Here is a 12,121-nt window from a genome sequence, read left to right as displayed (position 1 = left end):
TTTTATCATCACTCCACTAAATACACACACACACACACACACACACACACACATGCCTGACATGAGTTTAAAGCTGCTGGATTCAAGACTTGATCTGCTGTTGACTATGTGGGAGTCCAGTGATTTAACCATTACACAATCTGCTAGTCCTGAGTACAAGTCTTAATATCCTTAGAGGACACTTAAGTGGTTGTGATCAAGATATTGGTAGAAATTTGAACAATAAAGGCTATTCTAATGAGGTCTTAGATTAAAATAAGAAATATATCATTAAAAACTGAACTATGATTCGAGTCCCAGACCTGGTGGTTTGCTTTATCACTTTCTCTCTTTCAGTCCCTCTCTGGCTAAATTTAAATAAATAAATAAATAAAGTTAAATAAAATAATTCTTTTTAAAAAATTAGAGAAAAAGCCATCATTGTTTAAAGAGGCAAACAAAATTCAATTTGGCTAAATTGTATTTATGTCTAGTATTTTGCAGAAAACAGAACTAGAGTGATGAAATAGGATATTTTGGGGAGGATATCTCTAAGTAAAGTGTTGAAGGTGTGGCTTTGTTTCTCTTGGTTGCTCTTGGTAAAATGCAAGATCAGGAAAATAAATTAAATATAGAATTTATGATTTAAAGGAAAGGAAAACTTAAAGATTAGTAAAATTCTCATTTTACCCACATATGATGAAAGGAAAAAACATGTTCAGGAGAAAAAAATAAAAACTGTTTGATAAGGAGAGTAGTACGGATAGAATGAAGCTGTATGGTACTCATTAAGACAATGGAGAAATACCCACAAAGATATTTCAGAGATAGTATGGACTACTTTCCAAAGAATGGCAAGACCCTTCAAGCAGAATTACTTCAAGTCTCTGCTTTCTGTATTCCTGTACAGAATTCTGCTGGTGATTCAGTTATGGCTCAAGTAAGCCCAGACACAACTCAGGCTGCCTTTCTGGAAAACAGAAAATAATTCTTGGTGGAATCTATGTGGTGCTAAATCTGCAGACACACAGAATGCATGAGCTATAGGGATATGATTATCTCTACCTCGATTTAAAATAATTCCTTGGAAATCCTTAGGGCCCAAACACAGAACTGCCCTGGGGCCAAGGGTATTATAGAGCTATCTCACAAAAGTAATGCCTAATGGAGCTGTGAAGCCAGGGCTTCCATCGAGATCCTAGACTAGAAGAGCCACCAGAGTGTGATTCTAAGTATGACAGCTTCTATGTATGCTTCACCCAGCAAACATCAGGCATGGTCCCCTGAAGCCTTAGAAGTCCAACGCCCGACTTCTTTATCTAGAAGACAGTACATACAATCAAATAAGATTATTCTGGATCCTTAGACTTAGCATTGTTTGCCTTGTCAGATTTTAGACTACCTTGGTATCTACTATCCCTTTCTTCTTTCTTATTTCTCTATTTTTAATGAAACATGTATCCTATGCTTGTCCCACCAATGAATTTAGAAAATACATACTTTGATTCACAAGATCACAGTTGGAGAGAAATTTGTCTCAGGATGAATTGGGCATTGTGTCTCACTCATACCTAATTTAGATAAGATTCTGGATTTTTGACTTTTGAGTTGATACTGGAATGAGTTAATATGGGTGTATATATTTTCATGAGGAAAAGACATAAATTTGGGGTGGCCAGGAGCAAATGCTATGGTGTCAATGTTTCCATTTCTCCAAAATTTATGTTGAAATTTAATCCTCAATGTAATGATATTTAGGTGAGACCTTTAAGAAGTAATTAATCCATAAGGGCTTTGCCCTCATGAATATAGTTAGTCTCTTTACAAAAAAAGTATGAAAGAGCCCTGTTAGTCCTTCTCTCTCTATTTCCATGTGAGGACACAGTGTTCATCCCTTTTAACCTTCCACTATGTGAGAATACAATGAAAAGGTATCACCTTGGAAACAGAATATAAGTATTACTAGACACGGTACAAGCTGGTATCTTGATCTTGTGCTTTCCAGACTCCAGAACTGTAAGAAAAAAGTCTGTTATTTATAAATTACTCAGTGTAGGGTATTTTTGTTATAGCAGTAGGAATAGACCAAAACTGAGTGCAACAAACACTTTGTTACTAAATAAATTAAACTGTAAGTCAAGAATTGGATAGCCAGAAAAAACATCCTTCCAAATAATGATAAAATAAAATTTCAGACATACACACCAAAAATACTAAAATAGTTCACCACAGTGCTCACCAGTTTTATACAACTTTTTACTGGAAATTCTATCCAGTGCAAAAGGACAAGAAAAAAGAGAGCGAGAGAGAGAGAGAGATAGTGAGAGAGTCCACATTTAAAAGGGTTAGAAGAAAACTTTCCAAATCTAGAGAGGCATTCAAATATCCAGACTCTAGAAATACAAATGACCCCTAATAGAAACAACCCAAGATGATCTTCTCCAAGGCACCTCATAGCCAGAATGGCCAAATCTACAGACAAAGACAAGATACTAAAATTGACGAGAGGGAAACAGGCTAACCTCAGACCTCTTATCAGAATCAATGCAAGCAAGGAAAGAATGGGAAAATATATTCAAAGTGTTAAGTGAAAAACAGTTTTAACCAAGAATACTATACCTGGCAAGATTATCTTTCATATGGAAAGAAAGGATAAAAATATCCTCAGATAAATAAGACCTGAAAGAATTTACCAACACCAGACCAGCTCGTCAAGAAGTTCTGAAAGGAGTGCTCTACCAGGAAAACTAAAGACACACAGAAATAAGAGAACAAAAGGTAACCAAGAAAATGATCATTTTAATGCTACAGACAAGAAATATCAATAGTAACATTGAATATTAACTTCCAAGATGAAACAGAAAGATGGGACCATAGCAAAACTGCGTATTCAACAGAAGAGAGTTTGAATGTAAGACTGAATTGGAAAAATAGAATTTTATGACTTTTGAGTAAAACATTACTGATTTTTTTCCTATGCTTTGTTTTCCCTATTTAAGCATTTTACTATCTTTTGAGGTGTTGCTAGGTTCAGCACTTTGTTAAAATATTTTTCTTGTTTGTTTCTTTAAATGGAAACATAAACTTTTTTTCCTTCCTGATCTCTCTGGAATTGAAAAATATTTGGGAGTATTCTTATTTTGTGGCAGCAGGGTTATTTGCGTAAGTTCAATAATGCTTGTCGCATTGAATCAGAAATTGGAAATACTCATTATTGGACAGGGCTTTGACTGGAATGTCATATCTGATCATTAATCAGAAAACTATGGAACAAAGGTGAATCTCAAGTAAGCCAACAGAAGTTCTTAGATGGTCTGGCACCATAAACAGTTCTGCCCGGGAAACAGGATTAGAGAAGATATATGAAAGAGTTTATAACATAAAATAACCTGGACTTTTCCATCCCAGCATTGAAATCAGTAGAGATTGCAAAAGAGCAACCACATCAGAGGATTATCTTAAGAAAGACTTTGAAGGAAGAAAAAGAGACCAATCTTTGCTAGCAGATGGTCTATCACAGAATACTTGGTAGGCAGGCTGAATTGAGGTTTATGTGTGACTAGTGTGCTGGGCATTTGCTTTTAAACAATTTGAGTAGTTGACATGTAAATATTTTCTCAAAAATATTTAAAACCATACTGTCTCCGTTGTTATAGAGTCATGAACAAAAGTATACAAAATTATAAGAAATATTTTGAACACTACCTTTAAAATTCAGTCGCGAACCGTGGTCGACTACGTGGGAGTCCAGCGATATAGCCATTATGCTAACTGCTGGTTCCCATGGGCAAAAATTTTTTGATATGTAAAATAAATGTTTGTGGAAAAATGTAAAAATAAATAAATAAATGGAAAAAGAAAAAAACGGGTTAGAAAAAAGTGGTTTTGCAGACAAAATGATCATCTATATCAAAATCCTATGGGATATCTTATGTTACTAAAACTAGCATATTTAGTAAAATTAGAAGACACAATATAAACATCTGATAATTTTATTTCTATGGAGAAGCAATACACATGGAAACAAATATCTGAAAATTCCTTTAGAATAGTAACGAGAATTATAAAACACTTGGAGAAATTCTTATAAAATATGTTCAAAACCTGTAAAATGAAGAGGAAGGGAATCAGGTGTAAAAGAAAGAAGCAAAATAAGGACCAGCAGTTAGCGTAATGGCTATGTCGCTGGACTCCCATGTAGACCGAGGTCCGCGTCCTGGGCCCGGTGGCTTAAAACTCACGCCAGGCACGTGTGCATGCGTGCCCAAGATCCTGAGAGGAGAACAGAGGAGAAGGGATTGCAGCGTGGCCATCCCCCTTGGGGCGTGATTTCTCGCTTTCTGTCTCTCTGTCTATCTCTGTCTGTCTGGTGAGCACACACGCCCTATAGCAAAAAACTTCTCAAAAGGACAAGAAAAAAAAGAAAGAAGCAAAATATTTAAGGGACACAAAAATGGAAAAGTATCTGTTGATGATAACATGTATGATAATACCTTTAACTGGACTAATATACAGCGTATTCATGCTGTGAAAATTCACTTTACAAGCTGTTATGATATACAGTGTTTGAGTGTATAATAAATAAATAAGCTATGGAGAGAAAAAAGTACAAAGCACTAAAAAATTAAGATGCACAATTTGTTTACTAATTTGAAGACTTGCTATTTCTAAAATTTCAGTTTTCCCCAAATTATCTCTAGCTTCAAGGCAATCTGTTTTCAAAATTACAGCAGTTTTCTCTTTCTTTTCAGAAATTGGAAAACTGATTATAAAATCATATGGAAGTACAAAGGAACTATAACAGCCAAATCAACTTTGAAGGACATAGTTGGAGAACTAATGATACCTAATTTTAAAACTTATTATGAAGCCACTATAATCAAGACTTTTTGCTACTAGACAAATATTTTGATGAAACAGAATAAAGAATCCAGTAAAAACACACACTCATATATAAAAAAACGTTGACTTTTGAAAAGGTTTTACAAAGGTTATTCAGCAGACAGATGTTAATATTTTTTTCTTTCTTTTTTTTTTTGGAGAGGTTTTTGCTAAAGGGCATGTGCCCTCACTAGAAAGACAAGAGAGAGACAGACAGAAAGCAAGAAATCACCCCCCAGGGGGAATGGCCACACCGCAATCCCTACTCCTCCATTCTCCTCTCGGGATCTTGGGCATGCACGCACACGTGCCCGGCGTGAGTTTAAGCCACCAGGTCCAGGACTCGAACCATGGTCCACTACATGGGAGTCCAGTGACATAGGCATTATGCTAATTGCTGGTCCCACAGATGATATTTTGAACAATAGTACTGGAATAAAGAAACAATTAAACTGAAGCACTGTGCATATAAAAGTAAACTAAAAATGATCATAAACCTAAATGAAAATTGAAAGCTTTAAAACTAAATTTGTAAATTCCTAAATCTATAATAGTAAAGATGAAATCTAAATGTGTAAAATCCATAAAAGGAAAATATAGAATAAAACCTTTATGGCCTTAAGTTTGGCAAAGATTTCTTAAATTGACTGTAAAATGCACAAACTCTGAAGAAAATAATACATTGGACTTTGATCCAGCTTGTGGTATGGTGATTAGAATGACTGGATTCCATATGGCTGACTGTATGGTTCAAGTCCCAGACCCAATGGCTTGAAGAACATGCTGGACACATGTGCTTACATGCCCAAGATCCCAAAAGGAAGGGAAAATGGAAGCAAAGGATTGCAACAAGACCATCCCCCATGAAAGATAGTTTTTATCTCTCTCCGTATCTCTCTCTGGCAAGCATAATGCACATGCTGACAAATTTGAAGAAATAATAAAAATAAATTTAAGAAATTGGATTTTACCAAAACTAAAAAGCATCCCCTCTTTAAAAAACACTTTTTTTTTTCTATTTGCTTGTTTGTTTTTGAGAGGTTGTTGCTATAGGGCACTTGTGCTTGCCAGAAAGACAGAGAAAGACAGAGAGACAGAAAGCAAGAAATCATCCCCCGGGGGGATGGTCACGCCGCAGTCCCTTCTCTTCCGTTCTCCTCTCGGAATCTTGGGCACGCACACACACGCGCACGGCGTGAGGTTTAAGCCACCGGGTACGGGACACAAACCGCAGTCGACTACGTGGGAGTCCAGTGACATAGCCATTACGCTAACTACTTGTCCCATAAAAAACGCTATTAAAAAAATTGAACGACAAGCCACAGAATGAGAGAACTTATTTGAAAATTGCATTTGATGAAAGACTTATATTCTGGAATATAAATAATTTTTATGAAATGAAAAACCTGAGACAAACAAATGGTGTAGTGGTTACATGATTGGACTCCCACATGGCTGACTGCGGCTCAAATTCCAGATCTGGTGGCATGAAAAGCATGTCAGGAACATGGGCATGTGTGCCCAAGATCCCAGGAAGATAATAAGGAGAAGGAATTGTAGCATGGCCATCCCCTCCAGGGGGTGATTTCTCACTTTTCCTCTCATTGTCTCTGACTCTCTTACCTCTCTCTCTCTGGAGTGTGCACGTGCTCTATGACAAAAGCCTCTAAAATAAATAAATAGCCCAATAAAATATGAAGAAAAGATATCAATAGACACTTCACAAAAGATGATATACAGAAGGCACACAAGTATGTGAAAAGATGCTCAACATCGTCAATCATTAGGGAAGTGCACATTACAAGTGTGCAATATGATGTCGTTATCTATGCATTAGAATGGCTAAAAAAGAAAAAGGCTTCGACACCAAACACTAGAACACATACAGCCACCTCTCATACACGACTGTTGGGAATGTAAACTGGCACGACCCCTTCAGAAGCAGTTCAACAGTTCCTTGAAGAACATATACTTATCCCATGACCCACCCACCCATTCCATTCCTCGATAATTACTCGAGAGGAATGAAAACATACCTCCAGGCAGAGACTTGCACACTGGCGATGCGTTTCATCTTTATTTAGGGAACACCAAACCTAGAAGCAGTCAAAATGGCCATTAACACATAGATGGATAATCAAGTTGTGTTACATCCATATCATGAGATCAGCAATAACAAGGAATGGACCATTGTTACACACAACATGGAGAAAATAATTGTACCGGTGTAGCCAGAACCTTCCCCAAAGGAAAAAAAAAAGAGAGAGAGAGAGATTTTATTTATATGGAATTCTAGACCACGCAAACTAATCTCTAGTGACAGAATGCAGATCAGTGGTTGCCTTGGAATGAGTGAACCAGGCAGGGGGCAGGAAGAAGGGATTAAATTTGTCAAAACTTATTAAATCTTATCCTTCAAATATGTGGTTTATTGTATGTAATTTATACTCAATACAACTAGAAGATTAATAGAAATAAGAGAATCACTTGTTTTTATTGAAATATGCACGTGTATGGTAAAAATTTTAGTTGACCTGTAAAACAAAGAACATTTTCAGCTACTGTGCACCTAGGATCATGGTGAAGGTCTGATATTAGCTTCTACCTATCTGCCTCTCTACCTGAGATAAGGGGCAGTTACCCCATTGCCACGAGGGGATGACATCTAGGGGACTCAAGAAGTAGGTGCTGTGGTCTGTTCCTCAATCCTAGAATGGGGTTTAATTTAATGCATTTATTTAATTATAGGACCTTGAATCAATTCATTTTTATCACCTCCCACAGCCTGCTCCTTCCATGTTTGCTCCATTGCAAACTGTGGTCAAAATAAGCTCCACAACAGAAAGAAACATCTCTGTTCCACTCCTTCAGAATCCAAGCATATAAAATGTAGCCCATGGGACCAGAAGACGGCCTAATAGTAACACGGCAGGACTCCCACTCGATAGCAGTTCAAATCCTGGGCCTGGTAGCTTAAAATTCACGTCAGGCATGTGTGCATGCATGCCCAAAATCCCAAGAGGAGAATGGAGGAGAAAAGACTGCAGTGTAGCCATTCTCCCTCGAGGGTGATTTCCTACTTTCAGTCTCTGTCTTTCTGATGAGAACACATGTCCTATAGCAAAAATCTCTCCTTATAAAAGGATTTTTTTAAAAGTAGCCCAAATAGAGTGGAGGTCATTATGTATTTGTCGAATCAATTTCTTTCTCAATATTTTAAACATCTTTAAGGGAGGAGTTATCTATTATTTATCTTTGTATCTCCTGAGAATAAGCACTTAGTGTTCACGTTATTCTTTGAATAGCGTATGAGTTTTATGATTGAACAAATGAGTATTGATATTTCTGTCTTTGAAATTTGAGATTTGGGGGTATAATTAAGAGACTATGTTTTAAGACTGGTAAGTTTAAGTAAAACCTGGTATCTTGGAATTAGAATTGGAAGAATTAGAATTAATTTATGATGCATTTTATCTTTTTAAAAAGTATTTCATAATTCTGCTCACTCAAAATGCCTAAAAACAAATTCACTAATCAGGAAGCACCCCTATGTTTGGGTTGTGGTCTCTAGAGATCCTTGAAAAATTGCTGATTCCAGGCACAAGATTAACCTGGAATACTTTATCAAACCAGAAAGCAAAAAAAAAATCATCAAAAACCGGTGGGCTCATGTCAAAACTAAAGAGCCAACTTAAAGAAGTTCCTGTTTGCAACCTGTCATTCCAATTAGATCATCATTAAGAATAATAACTGCAATGGATTCAAACACATAAAATATGTTTAAACCCATGAGTTCAAAAGGATACTAAGAACCTCTGAGGTTGCTCATGGATAATAAGTCATTCTATTGAAAACAGGCAAGTAAGCAAAGGGAATTCACACTTTTACCTAGCTTTGTCATATAAATCAAGCCCTAGCACCATTTCTACACACTTTTAAAAAATGATGAATCAGAGTCAGCAAGTGGTGCGGTGGTTAAGGTGCTGGATTCCTATATGGTTGATGGCAGTTTGAGTCCCAGACCTAGAAACTTGCTTTCTTACTTTCCTTCCCTCTCTCTCTCTTTGTATCTTCCTGGTCAAAATAAAAATAAATAAATTACATTAATAATTCTTTTAAAAAAAAATGAATCTAAGGAACCATCAGATAGCATAATGGTTACGTCACTGGACTCCCACATAGTTGATTGGGGTTTGAGTCCTGGACCCGGTGGCTTAAAACTCATGCCAGGCACATGTGAATGTGTGCTCAAGATCCAGACAGAAGAATGAAAGAGAAAAGATTGTGGTATGGCCATCCCCCCCAGGGGTTGATTTCTTGATTTCTGTCTCTTTCTGTCTCTCTGACAAGCTCACATACCCTATAGCAAAAATCTCTCTTTAAAAAGAAAAAAAGAATCTAGGCAATAATACCAATGGGTCTTAACATCACAGAGAAATAACCAGATATGTATCTTCCTGATGGAAGTATGTACCATCATCTATGAACTAGTCCTGCCAAAAAATCAAACCCAAGTCTAATTAAGCCTCTATACCTAACTACCAATTTATAAGAAATACACATTAAGCTATCCTATAGGGATTCTAACACCAAAACACAAACACAGATTTTAGGAAACTCCTCAGGACAAATAATCTAGCCTTTCCTCCAGTAAAATGCAACACAAAAAATAAAAGAGACAGAGGAAGAACTAATAAAACATTTTCAAGAAGAACATCAAGCAATTACAACAAAAAGATGCTGTATAAATCCTGATTCAAATAAACTACTGAAAAATGGACATGATGATCAATGTCATATTAAAGTCTTAACTGTAATATTAAAGTCCTAATTGTTCTTATGTGTAAATGTGTAATTATTATAATACAGTTTACACACACACACATATTTATTTAAATATAGTTTATTCATGATACAGAGTGTGTGCATGAACATGAGAGACAGAGACAATAAGAGAGAAACACACACTCACTCTCCACAGGGTCTCATTATACTGAGATCACCCTGCTTTGGCCTCCACAGGATCTTGAGAACTTACACACACAATGGGCATGTTCTCAATTCATCCAGAAGATCTGAACCCATTAGTTGGCCATGTGACTTCCAGCACTAAGTGCTACAATTCAGATTGCTGTGAACTGCACCATCAAGCTGGACCATACAGTTATATATTTTTTAATGTCATGATTTAGAATTCCTCAAATACTTATGGGTTAAATGATATAATTTGATATCTAATATTTGCTTCAGAATAAAATAAAGAAATATGGATGCATACTTAAAATATGTTTGGTCGTGAGTCGGTAATTGTTGAGGTCAAGGAATGAGTACATGGGGCTCATTATACTCTTCTATTATTTTATATATTTAAATTTTTATAATGAAATCAATAAAAGATTAAGCTAAGCCAAAATCCAATTTATAAAGCAAAAGCAGTAGAAAAGTGATAGCTTACTTCCCAAAATATTCACTACTACCTGCTTAAAAAGAAACAGTGTCTTCAATGCTTTAAAGTAGCTGCTTATAAATCATTCAATATTAAACATGGGGCAGGGGGAAGGCGACAAACAAATGTAAATGATGAGAGTCTACATGAATCGGAAATTGAACATAAATGAAGTATAACTGCCTCTGAAATGATAATTCTAGTTTATGGTAAAGTAGGATTGGATTAACAAACACCACCTCAGGATCAAAACTATTTTGCAAAGCAAAGTACGCTAGCAAACAACTATGTGAAAAATGTTTACCCTTTAGGAAAAGACAGGCATAGGTAATTGTAACCAAGCTTTAAGCCTGTGTGTACACAGTGATACTATATTTTCACTGCCTCTCAGATTGTGGTCTCAATATTTGACATCTTTAATGTTTTTCAAAGATATTAAATGTTGCAGGCATGTGAGAAAGGTCATATATCATTTCTGATTTGTTGTCGACATAGCCGGCAAATGTGCATTTGTGCGTAGCTATCGTTAATAAACTGCTGGCTTTTCTGTTTGTTATATGGCTTCCCCATTTTGAATAATTTATTGACCCCACATTATTGGCACCACTTCGGAAAGATGTGCGTGGAAAGGAGATTCTAATATGTGACATTTAAAAAATAAGTTGGAGAAAACTCTACATCAGTAATGTTAAATAGCCTCTACTCATTAGGGAGAAAACTTATGAACCCAGAGTAAAAAAATGCATCCCAAATATGCTCAGTGGAGCAAAAACGTGCAATGGAACTGGTGTGCTTGTGGCTCACCACTCTAATGCTGTGTTGCATGTATCTAGAGCTCTGCGAGCAAGCCAAATGGTCTCCTTGAACTTCATTTTACAGGGAGGATAAAAATAAATAGAAAACTCTCTCTTTACGTGCTCCTGGTAGAGGAATATGTTAATGCTGCACAGGGAAATATCTGGTCCCTGTGCAGTGGAGACTCATCTTGATTGGACTCTCATTTCATCAACCCTCGCAGACACAGATCTTCACCCACAATGAAGGATCAAACTAAGACCACTGACTGGGAGACTTTAGGTCAATGTAACTAGGTCAAGTTAAAGCTGTTGTAATTAGAACTGTCTAGGGACCAGCAGATGGTGTAATGGTTATGTCGCTGGACTCCCAGGTAGGCGATCACAGTTTGAATCTTGGACTTGACAGTTTAAAACTTGCACCAGGCCTGTGTGAATGTGTGCCCAAGATCCTGAGAGGAGAATGGAGATGGGATGACGACATGGTCATCATCCCCACCCCCGGGTGGTGATTTCTCATTTACTGTCCTTGCCGTCTCTTCAGTGAGTGCACACGCCCTATAGCAAAAATCTCTCTCTTAAAAAAAAAAAAAAATTAGAGTAATCTAAATAGGTAGATGATCAACTCCTGTCATTATTCCTGGATGATCATAAGGCAAAGGTGCTATAGATCACACTATAGTTTTAAAGGTGCTATAGTTTTTAAGCCATCCAAGGGTTGTGAATGCCTTTGGAAATGCATTGGAGCTGTGTAACTTCTCCATGTAAAAATATGGATATTGGGCAAAATACTACATTGTGTAGTGGTGGCTTTTGGTTCTGCATTTGGAGGACTTTTTTGGGGGATGTAGGAGGCGTGCACTCACTAGAGATAGGCAGATAGAGAGAGAGAGAGACAGGAGAAAACACCTCCCATGAGACACGGTCATATCATAATCCCTTCTTTTCTATCTCTCCCTACTTTTGGAGTTTTGGGCATGCACACACGTTTCTTTTTCTTTCTTTCTTTTTTTTTTTTTTT

The 12,121-nt window shown here is 36.7% G+C and overlaps 1 long non-coding RNA gene across 4 annotated transcripts in view; it reads right to left on the bottom strand.

The window, feature by feature from the left end:
* LOC114005928 (uncharacterized) overlaps positions 1-12,121 on the bottom strand; it is a 191,636-nt gene that overhangs the window by 23,301 nt on the left and 156,214 nt on the right. For all 4 annotated transcript variants that reach the window (XR_003547716.1, XR_003547717.1, XR_003547718.1 and 1 more), the window contains one exon: positions 6,897-6,956. This is a non-coding gene — a long non-coding RNA (uncharacterized LOC114005928). The remainder of the gene's footprint in view (positions 1-6,896; positions 6,957-12,121) is intronic.

Source organism: Tupaia chinensis, unplaced genomic scaffold (genome assembly GCF_000334495.1).
Source record: "Tupaia chinensis unplaced genomic scaffold, TupChi_1.0 Scaffold144952_1, whole genome shotgun sequence".
Classification (NCBI taxonomy): Eukaryota; Metazoa; Chordata; class Mammalia; order Scandentia; family Tupaiidae; genus Tupaia; species Tupaia belangeri.
The sequence above is the reverse complement of the archived record's forward strand: the minus strand, read 5'-3'. Positions and strand labels throughout refer to the sequence as shown.